This window comes from Camellia sinensis, chromosome 5, assembly GCF_055761805.1.
Source record: "Camellia sinensis isolate YWXY chromosome 5, ASM5576180v1, whole genome shotgun sequence".
Lineage (NCBI taxonomy): Eukaryota > Viridiplantae > Streptophyta > Magnoliopsida > Ericales > Theaceae > Camellia > Camellia sinensis.
The window spans coordinates 110,328,875-110,343,841 of NC_138965.1; the positions used below are offsets into that span (position 1 = coordinate 110,328,875).

At 28.0% G+C, this 14,967-nt stretch overlaps 1 long non-coding RNA gene across 2 annotated transcripts; it reads right to left on the minus strand.

Annotated features, from left to right (window-relative positions):
- Positions 1-429: 429 nt before the first annotated feature.
- LOC114301655 (uncharacterized) lies at positions 430-11,605 on the minus strand. 2 transcript variants are annotated; one of them, XR_003643147.2, is made up of 3 exons: positions 10,509-11,605; positions 3,386-3,503; positions 430-1,045 (listed from the first exon to the last, which is right to left on the minus strand). It is a non-coding gene; the product is annotated as an uncharacterized LOC114301655 (long non-coding RNA). The 2 variants fall into 2 exon arrangements; XR_014329994.1 differs by lacking the exon at positions 10,509-11,605 and having other exon boundaries at positions 3,386-4,420.
- Between the last annotated feature and the right edge of the window lie 3,362 nt (positions 11,606-14,967).

A 14,967-nucleotide genomic window follows, 5' to 3' on the forward strand; every position in this document is an offset into this window, starting at 1 on the left:
TATTTTAAAATTGTAACACCATTATTTTGAAATTGTAACATGTAACATCATTATTTTGAAATTGCATCACCATTGTATTCTATTTTTACTCTTATGATAGAGGAGCCAAACAAATTATTGTTATTATTATTTTTTCTTTGTCGTCGTTTACACTTTCATTACACAATAAAGGGACTTCAGCGACATCTTAAAAAAGTCACTAAAACTATAACGCTGCTATAAGAAGAGATTAGGCTGACTTGCTTTCTATTTGTATGCTCTTGCAATTAATTATATGATTTTTCTTGTTTGTTGATCCCAAAAACAAAACAAAATAAGACAAAAAATATTGTTTCCCACATAACAATAATAATTTGTATGTCACGAAGGATAAGAGAGATTTCCCAAATAAAAGAAGACATCAAATATATATATATATATATATATATATCTCACAAAAGTTCATAACATTAAAGAAATGCATGTCTCATACAAATTAAGCATAACAAACTCACACAGAAATTGAAAAGCACGTATCACAAACCTAGCATAACAAACTCCACACTCCTTTAATCTAACACACTATTAAACATGTAGCTCATTATTAAACATACATACATACACACTACATATTAATTCCATTTAATTTTCATTATCAGGACCAGCAATCTGGGCTGGGAGGAAGCCTGTGAACAAGTCCCATGCCTTTAAGCGAACAACAATGACAGAGAAAATGAACCAGGTGCCATATGGAAGCCAAATGAGCCAATCTGGGACCAAGACGGAGACAAGCGAGGCCGGTGCGAGACCTGCAACGATCAGAGTAACATAGAAAAAGATTCGAGCATAGTTTTCACCGATAATTTGCTGGCCTTCAAGTTCAACAAATTCTTTCAACACAAGGGCCAAGCTGTAGATGCATGCTGACATCAAGGAAGCTAGCATGGTCATGGGGTGGATTTTGAATGGGGACTCAGCTGCACCCTGATTAATTTGAATGAAACCAACTAGCAATCCAAGCAAGGAGAAGTATACAGCAGCAGTGGATTTGATGAATACTCTTGCCCTAGCGAAAAAAAATAAAGATATAATATATATTAGACATGTCGTAGGTTTCAATTTTTGTTGTATTAATTTGTACCTAGATTTTTTGATAAATTTTAGGATAAATTATAAATACACCCCTTGAAGTTTGCTTAAAATATAAATTATCCCTGTGGTTTGGAAAATTACAAATACTCCCTTATTAGAATTTTCTCTTTAACTAAAAAAATAAAATTCAAAATTACTCTCATATACAATAATAAAATTACCTAAATTATTAATTGAAACATATTTCTAGCATCATTAAAAACTGTTGATTGACTTGATAATTTATTAATAAAAGAGACGATTTATTATGAAATTAGAAACCTCAAGAGGGTGGAATGTAATTTCTAAAACTATAAAGGATGAATTGTATTTTAATCAAATCTCAGGAGGTGTATTTGTAATTTATCCTAAATTTTATAGTGAATTAAAATTTGAATTATTGTAGGTGGTTTGTTGAAAAGCTAAAAAAAAAAATGAATGTAGGGGACATATTACATAGTTTGAGAGGGGCAAATTTGAAGACAATATAAAAATTTTGGTAAAAAATTTTGAAAATTCTAAACACAGTCGAGTTTGGAGGAGCAGTACTAAAACTTAACCATGAAGATAACTCTCTTCAAAGAGTAGTCAAGGGCTCGACCAAACCCTAAATAAAAATCATACAACACTGAACACTAAAATCTTTCAACACTAATGACCACCACACCACTGGCAGCCACGTCATCACCCGCGCCGGTAACACCGTGCCGGTAAAGACGTCGACAGTAACGCCGGCACCGGCGCCGGTAACACTGTTGAATAGAAATTTGGACTATTCAAAAGTTGTTTTTTGAAATATGAAGCTTGGAGACAACACAACAAAGAAGCCGCTGCAAGCAAAAGTAGACTGAACATAGCAAAGAAGTCACGAGTAATAGTAAACTTATTTTACCGGCGAACAGCAGCCTCCTCTCTATTCTCATTCCCTCTGTCCAGATCTGGACGCATTCTTCTTTCTCTCTCACCTTTCTCAAACTCTAATGAAAACTTTTGCTCTAGTTTTACTTCTTGTTTGTCACCTCTGCTTTATAGTTGAATCTTTTAACTTTTTACTATTTTATCGAAACACATGGAAGCTTTTGAATGGAAACACACGTGGAGCCCACGCCAGCAGGCAAACCAAATCCCAAACCCCAAATCCCCAATAAAAATAAAAATAAAAATAAAATTAAAAATATATATATATATATTTAGAAAAAAAATTAAAAAAAATATATTTTTTTAAAAAAATAAAAATAAAAAAAATTAGAAAAAAATAAAAATATATTTTTAGTAAATAAAAAATTATTTGTAAAAATAATAATAATAAAATGTTTTTAAAAAAATTAAAAAATATATATTTTTTTTTTAATTAATAATTTAAAAAAAATGAAATAAATGGATTGATTGGATTCATTTATCCAATTCGCATCTAATTCAACCAAACCTATTTAAACTCATTTATTAAATAAACGAATTTAAATTGAATCACTCTAAATATGTAACCCTTTTTAACCCGTCTCTAGCTACCCATTTGCCACTTCTCCCTACTGCTCATCGGTGTCCATGGAGAGTGCATGATTTATTCTATTTGAACTTTTGAGCCCATACATTAATTAAACCCCAGTTTGGGATTAAAAAAAATAATAATAAGATCCAAAAAAATGTTGCAACATTTATTAGATGTGATGTATCATTTTAGGAAAATGTCTCGTAGCTCAAATTTTGTGGTTCAAAAGTGGCTCAAATAGCCAAAACGACGTCGTTTTGGCCATTTTTATGTTGTTTTGTACTCAAAACGACGTCGTTTTGGCCATTTGAGCCACTTTTGAACCACAAAATTTGAGTTACGTAGCATTGTCGATCATTTCATATGTTAAAATATCACCTCTTTTTTCCTTCCTGCATTGTGATCTTCTCCATTATATAAATCTTCCATTACAAACATATAATTGAGATGCCACATTTGTTACCATTGTAGTGATCATAATCAAGTAGTAAAAAAAACATGATACAAAAACATGATTATAGTATTATTGCTAGGAAATATTGTTTCGATTATTGTTCAATAGGTGGTAATTAAAGTTCAAATAATTATATATATAGATAGATATAGACATCAATCTTAATCGATGGTTAACCAATTACGCAAGTCAATTGGCACCCAGTTGTCAGTAACATATCAATTTGTTTGTAATTTCGATTGAATCGATAAAAATAAAAAATAAAAAATAAAAAAGCTTTGAACTTGTCTAGACGAAGATTTCCCCAAACAAGGTAGAAAAATGGAACACACCTTGACGTGGCATACACGTAGCAGAGGAGTGCGAGCCCACCCGATTATAACCCTCTATATACTGACTTCTCGCTCAAGGTACTCATTCCAGCCGTCCATCTTCATCACCAATACTTTCCTGCTTCCATCACATGATCCAACATTGTATGATTCAAACAGGGCCGGTGGGGTCCCTTCTTTTGGGTTGAATTAAATCTGGCTATCAACTGCAGGGCCGGCCCTACCCTAAGCAGGTAAGACTTCTGCCTTACGCCTCATATTTTGGCCCAAAAATAGGGTTTCAAATTTAAAAAATTGTTATAGGTTCAACCTTTTTTTTTTTTTTTTGGTTTTAAGATCAATTTAAAGGGCCCAAATGTTTTATTGAGCCATGTATAATTTAGCCCATATTTATTTATAAATGTGTTTGGCCCATATTTATTATTTTTCAGACTCCAAAATATTTGGTTAGTGTAATTTTGTTCCCTAATATTTAAATTGTATTCATTTTTAATGTATTAAATTATTATTTTGATTTGATCTTCCAACCTAACTTTATTTGTAGATACATTTAAGATCAAGGGTAAAAATGGACATTAAGTTTAAAATAAAAATTAAAAAAAAAACTATTCTTTTAATTGTCAAAGTATGCAATATGTATCATTTTGGTTACTTAGGTCTCGTTTGGGAACATGTTAATTTAGTAACTTTTTGGTTATTTGGCTAAAATATGAGCTAAAAAAAACTAGTATGTTTGAGATAACTTTTTGGCTTTTTACGAAAAAATGTGTAAAAAGTAAAGAGAAAAGAGAATCTTTGACTTTTTGGTATGGGTTATTGGTTTTTTTTTTTTTTAAGTAACTTTTTGACTTTTTAGCTAAATTGACATGTTGCCAAACAAGGCCTTAATGTTACAATTAATGTACAGAATAATGGAGGGGTGAACTATTCACCGTGAAAGTGACATAAAAATGTTTTTGTACCAAAGTCACCCGCAGTCCATGGGATTTGGCTAGCCTGGTCCTTAGAAATTTTTTTGAAGAAGAGAGAGAGACACACACAAAGCTCATCATTCATTTCCAATTCCATTACAACAAATAAATTAGTGAATCACCCGTATTTGAAAGAACCCATAACATAATTTGACAAGTAAAATTAATTATTTTCATGCAATTGACCTACTCTTCCCCCTTTCCCTCCTAATTTATATATAACTACAATTTATTTTGAGTTAATTACATTTTACCCCCTTATAGTTTGTCTTTTTTTTTCTTTTTTTCTTTTATTGAACCGCAAAAAAGAAACTTTTTTTATTTTTTTTAATTTTTATTATTGAAAACAAATAACCCCCTTATGGTCAAGAAATATACACATAACCTCCCCTAATTTGGAGTAAAATGCAAAACTTAACTCTATTAACAATTTTTGCAAAACTTTCATATTGTCCTTAACTTTTTTTTTCAATTTTCTTCTAATTGCCATCGCAACCTAATGATTCTCACACTCTATAGGATTCTCCCTCTCTTCATTTTTCTTCATTTTATTTCTTTCTTCTTCTCTCTCTCTTTTCATTTTCCTTGATTTTCTTTCCTTCTATTTCATTTATTCTCCGCTACCTCACGGACATCACCAGTGGCCAATGGTTGCCCCAGCCGAAAACACCACCATGGCAATATTCATTACATTTTATCAGTACTGTTTACCACCGTATAATGTAATGCATATATACATATCTTTTATCCGTTAGTAACTAAGTAATAGTAGTTTGAAAGTCAAAATTTGATATGTAATGGTTGAAAAACAATGCGCACATGAGCGATATGTGTCATACTTTTTAGTGGTAAAATTGTAAATTTTATCAATTAGTGACTCAACCTCAACCAACTCGGCGAATATTTTCCGTTAAAAATCTACCAACGTTATCAATTAAATCAAATTAAAAAAAATATTACGAATTAAAAATGTGTCAATTGAAATTGTAAGAATTTAAATGACAAACGACAAAATGTATGAATTATCAGTATAACTTGTCCTTTTTTTAATCTAAAAAATGAAAATTGTTTTTTGGATAGCCCATGTTGCACCAAATCCCTCTCCAATATGTTACACAAATATGATTTAAAAATAAAAAATAAAAAATAAAAATAAAAAAAAATAAAGAAGAAGAAAAAGAAAAAGAAGATGGATTTCCAATGAAGCGTTTTTAGACTTGCGGAATTTTAGATAATAATTAGGTTAAGTAATACTTTTAACCTTTATAATTTGACTTTAGTCACTATTGTTTTAAATCAAATAATTTTATGTATAATTTTCAATTTAATTCTTCCGTAGAAGTTGAAGATTAAAATAAATAATTTTGGGACACTTATTTGTCTTTTGATGCATACAACTAGAAAAATTAACAAAAATTTGAATGGAAAGACCAAATTAAAATTAGACTTATAGTGTAAGAATCAGATTCTTATAATTGAAATAATAGAAATCAAAATGAAATTTAAGTTAAATCATAAAAGTGAAAAGTGTAATTTACCTGATAATTATGTAAGAATTTAATTTTGTTTGTTTGAATTTCGACCAATAAATATGTATACAATCTCACACAAATCCAAGCATGTTCAATTTTTTCTCTAAATTTTTGTGCACCATTTTTACATATTTAAAAAGGAGTATATCAACCAAACATATAAATCTATATATGTAGCATTGCAAAGTGACATTTTGTCTAAAAAATCTCTAAAAACTTTAAAGTATTAATAAAAAAAAAGAAAAAAAAAACATATAAATCTATATATGCAGTATTGCAAAGTGACATTTTGTCTAAAAAATCTCTAGAAACTTTAAAGTATTAATAAAAAAAAAAATAATTTTTTTTAATTATTATTATTTTGTTGGTATATTTTTTTTTATTATATTTGCTTTTTATTTTTTATTATATATATTATTTATTAAATCATTGCTATTTAGGTCAAAAAACTAGACTTACTTTTCAAGCCCAATAATATAGAAATCAATTAGGATATTTAAGACAGCAGTCAATATAGTAATCAATCAGTCATATCTTCCCTAATTATTAACAAATCATATCATTTATATATCACTGATTTTATAAAATTGGTCTAAAAAGTAGACTTGTATATCATTTTCTTATTTATTATTATATTTTTCTTGCAAGACCTCTACTTGGGCTCGAAACTTTTCCAAAAAACTACAGCCCCAAATCTTCCAGCCCTGCAGTATAACTTAGGCCTTGGGCCCTTAAATATTCCAGCCCGTAGACCAGAGACGAAGACCACAAGTCCAAAAGTGAAACTAAATGGCCGAACAAATATTCCAGCCCTTATAGTATAATTTTGGTACCTTAATTTTATCGTTTGACTAAATTATTTTTTACTCTTTTTTTGTGTTTAGTCATTTTTTTACTTTTGTCAGTTTTTTTTTTTTTTTTTCCAATCAATTTGACCCTTTATGGTTTAATTTTTCTCATTTTACTCTTAAAGCTAACGCTTTTTTTCCTTCTCACTTTAACGCTTCATGTTTCAATTTTTTTCATTTCACTCCTAAAGCTAACGTTTGTTTAAATTAGGCAAAATAATGTCACGTTAATTAACACATGACATGTTCAAAAAAAAAAAAAAGATTGACACATAACATAAAAAATATATTATTATATTAAGATTTAAGTTTATATCGTAGGTGTGAGTTATACATAATAAAATATTTTTATGTCGTGTGATTATCAATGTGTAATTTTCTATCAAATTTTGGATATAAGTTAGGTTTTGAAACAAATTAAAAATAAAAATAAAAACAAAAAAAAAAACACATTAAAGGTCAAAGTAAAAAATCAAAATCAAAATAAAAAATAGCTAAACATAAAAATTGCAAAGTATTTGATAGAATGATGTGATCTCTTTGTAGGTGAGGTAAGATTGTTTACTTGCTTGTGACTAGATTGTTTACTTTTGGGGTGTGTGTGACAAATAAGGGAAACGCACCCTACCACAGTTGGTAAAATTTTATTATAAAATTTTAAAATATTAATTATAAAATGTATAATTTTATCACAAATTAGTGTAATAAAATGTTTAAAATTATGTGGTTCATATAACAAAAATTTGTGATTTTGTTACGACATTTTTTGTTGAGCTGATTTGTGCCGAGATTACATATTTTATAATTGATGTTACGAAATTTTGTGATAAAATTATGCCAATTTATGATAGGGTGCATATGGAGGGATATGTACCATAAAATTTCCCCACAAATAAAGACAACCTAATACTTCTTTTATATTAATTTCAATAAATTTCTTACGTCTAATTACCGTATTTGATATTTGCATTCCAGTATAAAGTTATTAATTTCTATTTGATTTATACTGTCTTTGATATTAAAGAAATATAATTTGTGACCAATTATTATTATTTTTTAGTTTTTATAGTTGTTGTAATGAATTTGTTCATATTTTTATTTAAGTAAATTTTAGTATATAATTTTCATAATTATTATTGAATAACTCCACTCTATACTTTCATCTCTCCATACTCATTCATAAACTTCTTGTGGGTCTCAATTGGGACTCACATCAATAATTTGAATAGTCTATTTTGTAGGATCCACATTAAAGGTTATCCATGCAAAAAAACAAAAAAAAAATTCATTAGACATTTACAAGCACGACAACAAATCAAATTTTGTTTTATAAAACTAATAACAAATAAGACTATAAAGTTAAGTAATCTATTTTATATAATAAAATATGATTTGTTCTCATGTTTATAATTGTTCGATAAAGCTAAATTTTTGTATGAATAACTTTTATTATGAGGCTTACAAAATAGATTGAATCATCTATGTATGCTTGAAATGGAGCTCATAAAAGAATTATGGAGGAGTATAGAGAGATGAACTATGGAGTAAATTTATCCCAATTATCACTACAACATATAAGAGTTTTAGAGACCAAATGTATTGGTTTTTAAAAGTAAAAATTTTGTTGTAAAAGATATTTAGGGATCAATTTCTATCATTGTGAGGATATTCGCTAAAAGATCGTCCCGAAAAGTCAAAAATAAGGCTTTTAGAGACAAAATTTTGAAAATGTCGCTAATAAATAGACTTTTAAGGACAAAATAATTTGGTTTCAAAATAGTTTATTTTTTGAGACAAAAAATTTGGTCCCAAATAGATAATAATTCATCACTAATATCCAATTTCCGTTGCTAAAAATATAATAACGACATTTTTTGTAATAAAAATATTTTGTCCCTAAAAAATAATTTTATCCCTAAATTTTAATCTCTAAAACTTTTTTTTTTTTTTTTTGTAGGGTATATAAGCAAGAAAAGTACTAAAAAATATTTTTTAAAAAATGAATGTTCATCCTTTTTATTCAATTTTTGTTTTGAGTGTGAAAGGGCCCCGCTCCAATCTAGGGCCCTAATTCAGTGTCAGCCTTATCTATGCATAGTCTCTTGGTTTACGAATGTTAGAAATAGTTGTTATAAAATTGATACACCTTAAAATAGATGAAACACCATATAGATGAATATTAAAAATTTATGATTCAACTATCCATATAGAATAAAGGGCAGATAAAATTTTAACCCAGCCACTATATCCAATCCTACTAGGCTAAGATTCATAGTAACAAAAGACTTTGTGGCAACAATAATCAGAATGAAACATCACTATAATTCAACAGATATGATTAGTTTTAAATTTGTCTTGTGCTAGATCAATAACACTAAACAATGGGGTGCCAAAAAGGGGTTGATTGTGGGCCCATTTTATTGATCCGAACTATTCAAGTTTTAATATATTTTGAGTAGATTATGTATGTGAAAAATTAAATTAAAATGGACATCGGTAATTACATTTTCATATAACATTTGCCTTATTAAAAAAAAATGTGACTATTTTTCAAATTATATTTATCATTTATTTTTTAAAAATAACTGTGATCCAAATTTGTGGATATCAATATTTGATCAATCTAATTTTTATATGTATAATTTACTCAAAATATATTAAAAATTGAACAATTCAAACGAATGAATTGGATGGGCTCCTAATGGGCTAATTGGACCCTCTAGTCCCAACAATGGACTGAAGATAACTGCTCCCTAAACTATAATACTTCTAAGGGTAAATGACACTTGTCGCCTTTATGTTTGGACATTTTCTGTTCTTAAAATTTATTTTTCTCACTTTAGTCTTCATGTTTTAAGTTTTTTCCATTTTATTCCTAAAGTTAATATCTATTTAAATTTAAACAAAAAATAACACATTGACAATCATGTGGCATAAAAATATTTTATTATATAACTCATACCTCTGACATAAATTTAAACTCTAATATGATAATATTTTTTTATGTTATGTGATAGTTATTATGACATTTTTTGTCTAATTTTGAATAGAAATTAATTTTAGGAGTAAAATTAATTTCACTTAAAACATGAAGGATTCAAAAAAAAAAAAAATACACTATAAGAGCCAAAATGAAAAAGTGGTTAAACATAAAAGGGACAACATGTAATCTACCCTACTTCTAATTGATAAGCATTTATGTACTTATAAATTTATTGTAGCTATATAATTTTGTCTATGCATAGCAGGGGGGCTTTTGCCAGTAATTATTTGAATAAATTACAAACACTCTCTGAAGTTTGTTTAAAATATAAATTATTTTCTACAATTTTAAAAATTACATCCCGCCTCTTGAGATTTTAAATTTTATAACAAATAATCCCTTTTATTAATAAAACATCAAATTAATTAATAGTATTTAATGTTGTTAAAATTTTATTTCAACTAATAATTTATGTAATTTTATTCTTATATAGGACAGCGGTTAAGAATTTTATTTTTTAGTTAATTTTGATAAATAAAATTTTTTGACAATGGAATATTTGTAATTTTTCAAACCATAAGGAACAATTCATATTTTAAATAAATCTCAGAAGATGCATTTGTAATTTATCCTAATTATTTTTATAGAAAACTCCATTCTTAGAGAAAATCTATGTAGTATTATAAGAATGACACGATAATATTATTCTTAAAGTAAATCTATATTCTATTCTTATATAAATAAATAAAAAGTGGGTGGGTAGAAATTAGCCTTAAAAATTAGTCAAACCTTCTTACTGCTTCATTTTCTCTTTCTAGTTTCTTGAATCAATCTTCATTCCTCTTCTTCTTCGGCCTCCCTCTTCACACTCTCTATGTTTCTTTTCCATTTGACACTTTCTCCGGCTGTTTCCTCCCATCCTTTTGCAATCTATCTCAGCCTCCGTTTGGAAAGTGGGTTGGCTTTTTAGCTTTTTGACTATTTTAGCTTAGGCTAAAAAGCTTGATTTGGGAAGAATTTTTTAATTTTTTTGACTTTTTTTGTGAGAGAAGAGTGTAATGATTATGGGTTGGATGTGATGTTTTATTTGTTATGGCTAAAATAATCTATTTTGTTTTTTTGTGGCTATTTTAAGTCCAAAATCACTTGCCAAACACCACGTAAAATCATTTAAATTGTATTTAGATTATGAATTTAAATAAAAATTTAAAAAAAAAATCATAATGTAAACATAACATTCAGGCGGGAAAATAGAACCCACTTAGGTAAACAAATGTGCCTCATAGCCACCTCTAATTTCTTGCTTTATTTGCTATTTTTAAAACTTTAGAGAGAGAGAGATGTTTGCCACAAAAAAAAAAAAAAAAAACTTTAGAGAGAGATGCATTCACATCTTTCTTGAGCACAAATAAAACAGAATAAAAATAAATAAATAAAAAAGGGAAAGAGAGTGGCAATTGTACACACACATTGTTAAGAGTAGGAATTGGGCATAGTGTTGTGATTTTTTACTTGTGTTTGATTTGAACTATAAAGATATAAACATATTTTTTTATCTAAAAATTGATTGGATTTGAGTAAGATATCAAAAGAGAACACAAAATATGAAATAAAGGTGAAACAAATATATAAGTTAATTGATCCGGATATCCAATTACAAAATATATATATATATATGTAAATTAAAAAATTTCAATATTTTTCTTATATTTTTTTCCCTCTCCACAAATTTTTACTCAAATCATAAATTCAAACACAATTTAATTATTGAAGAGAGGAGAAAAGAAGAGAATGAGTAGAGAGACAAAGAGAAAGACGAAGACTGGTTGTAAGGAGAGAGGAGAGAGAAAGAGAACGAAGTAGAGAGAGAAGGAGACAGGCAGACTGTTTTATATGGAGAGAGAGAAGGATATATAGATGGTGGGTGAGTAGGTTTAATCGTTGTTAAGGTTAGTTTTGTAATTACAGGAGAAACGTGTGAAAGCCAACATTTTCTTGCTGGTATTGTGCGTAGATACACGCAAACACATAAAAAAAGACTGATTAAAGTCAGCCAAGGGTAGGTAGGAGAATGTTCCTCCCAACTAACAAAAACGTGGCATATGATTTTATTTAAAGTATTTACACATAAGTTTTATTTTTGTAAATTTATACTGTATTTAGTCGTAGATAAAAAATAAAAAATAAAAAACTTATTTTTTTAGTGTGTTTGATTTGAGTTTTTTAGATTAAGTCTTTTAAAAATTGAGTTTTTTGATTTTCGTATTTTTTTGGTTTTTAGTGAATATTTTTAAAATTTTAAATTTTTTTTTTAACTTTTTTAGATGCACCTTATTCAGTTTATCTAAAAAGTAAAAAAATTTATAAAAAAATATTTTAAAAAATTAATAAATACATAAAAATATAAAAAATATACTAAATTCTCGTATTTTTTTATATTTTTGGTATTTAGTGAATTTTTAAAAAGTTTTTTTCACAAATTTTTTATTTTTTAGGTATATTTATGTTAGGTATGTCTAAAAAGTAAAAAAAAAAATTGCTTAAAATATTAAAAAAAATCAGTAAAAATAAAAAAAACATGAAAAATAAGAAAGTAAAATTTTCTAAAAAGTGTTTTTGGAAAAATGGAACCAAGCAAAAATTTTTAATAAACGAAATTATTTTTTAAACTATGGCTGTTCATCATTTATAATTGTTTATAAAAAAAATATGATGATTTAGCATTTATTTTGAATTTTTAAAATTTTAAATCATCATAATTTTTACAATATATATTTATTTTCGATAAAATTTATGTTTCTAGAATCAACATAACGAAATTTATCAAACAAGATTAACATTAAATACAAAATTATATAAGAATAAAAATATGTTTTTTTATTATAAATTTATAATTTAAACTATTTTTAATAGTAAATTTCTTAAGTTACTTAACTGATAATATTTTTTTGTTGTGTAATCTTTTCAGTTTTTTCCAAGTTTAAAACTAAGAAATTTCTCAATTTAAAACTAAAAAAACTGACTCAGTTTTAAAACTAAAAAAAATTGAGAAATTTCTAAAAAACAAAGAATATTCTCGGTTAATATTGAAAAAAAAAAATTTGAGAAATTTCACAACTTTACTGGATAGTTTCACAAATTAAGAAATTATTAGTTTTGTATAACTAAAAAAATAATATTTTATTTTTATAAATTTTATATTCAATATTGGTTTTCCTTGATAGATCCCATTGTGTAGGATCCAAATATATAAATTTTATTAAAATAAATGTGTATAATAAAGGTTATGAAGTTTTGAAATAACAAAACAAAAGTAAAATGTCACATCAGCAATACTATTTGAATAAGAAAAAATATCTAATGCTTTTGAGGTATAATTAGGTGATTATCAAAAGATTTGTGATTGATAGATAGGGTGGGGCACACAATTTTGTTTTGGGGCATGGGGCATGAGGCATAATGCTAGGTGATTGTTAGATAACATTGTCAGACGTTACACTTATAATACCTAATAATTTTTTATTAGCATTCAATGAATTACTTTTCAGTTCCTTTTGCCTTTTAATAAGGGTAAAACAGTCACATATACATAAATATTTTGAAAATATGACTTTGTGGGTTTAAAAAAAAGGAAGGAGGACCTAATAGAATACCAAACTTATCAATAGAATTTTTAGATAATTAACCTTTTTATTTATTATTAGGGAAAATTTTACTAGTGGTTTTTTGTGGAAAAAAAAAAGCTTCTCTTCGATCCTCATCTGGATGGGAGAGGCACTATCTATAGATCTTATCTTGATAATTTAAATTGTTCACTTTTTAGGACTCTTCATGTATATTATTTACATAGAGAATTAATTTGATCCGATAATAAGAACATCTTCATTTTATTATATTTGTCACAAAAAAAAAAATGAACGGCAAATGTGCTTTTGAAAATAGACAATTTATTTTGTTGAAGACAAATGTGATAAAATGAGGATATTATAATTATCAGATCGGCCCAATTTTTTGTGTAAATGATATACACGAAGAATCCTAAAATATAGACGATTCAGGTCATTAAAACGTGGCCTATGGTAGGCCCTACGCGCCCGAACAATGCATCTTTAGTCCAAATGAGGACTGAAGAGAAGCTTCTCTTTTCTTTATTTCAAGGGAAAATTACGACGGTAGTCCCTGTATTTTGGTTCTTGTGTCATTTCAGTCTCTGTGATTTCAATTGAGTCGATTTTAATCTTGAATTTGTAATTTTGTTTTAATTTGGTCCAATTAGTTACAACTCTTAGTATTTTTTTTGTGATGACCGGTTACGTTGTGCGCCTCTTCCCTCATTGTTTACATTGGGTTTGCCCTTGTTAGAGTGGCGGGTTTAACTTGGAACCTTGTTAACCATTTGGGTTTGTTGTGTTCGGAAGTTTTTCTCAAAATTCTTGTTCTTGTTTATTCCGGTGTTGAGTTTCACTTGTTTCGGAGGATGTGGGGTCAGGTCTGGAGTGTCTAGAGTTGAGCGGAGAAATTTCTGGGTTAGAGGACCAGGGCCGCACGTGCGGGAGGTGAGGTCGCACATACGAAAAATAGGGAAGGGTTGAAGAACACACTGCAATATATGCAGGTGCGGGAGTGGAAGTGTGGGGGAAGGGCCGCACGTGCGAAGATGAAAGCCACACGTGTGGGCATGGGTTTCTCGTGTGGGCATGGGTGCCACACGTGCAATGGTAGATGGAGTTTGAAAATTTCTCTTTTTCTTCTCTTTGGGCTGAGCGTATCTCACTTTTGATATCTCACTTTTCTTAAAATACACTAACGATATTATCAATTGAACCAAATTAACGCAAAATTTGAAATTAAGAATAAAAATTAAGTCAATTGAAAGTGTGGAGATCAAAATGACATAAGAAATAAAATACAAAAACTACTGATATAATTTACCTTGTATCAATTTGATTTGTACAGATTTTGTTTGGTTGTGACTTATACATTAGTTTATCAACTAAAAAGTTTAGGGGCATTTACATACAAGTTCCATGTTGTGAACTTATAATCCATTAAGTCCTAAATAAGATTATTTGCTTCTTCAAGTTCCATTAATTTTTAATAGACCAATTTACCCTTAATTTACCCAGACATACTCCATCACTGCCAGATGTCTTATTGCATGCTTGGTGTGAAAGTTAGTTGTTGTGTTTATTCTCTCTCTATTACTTTTACAGCCACTCCCCAATAATAACAACCAAACATCCCCTTC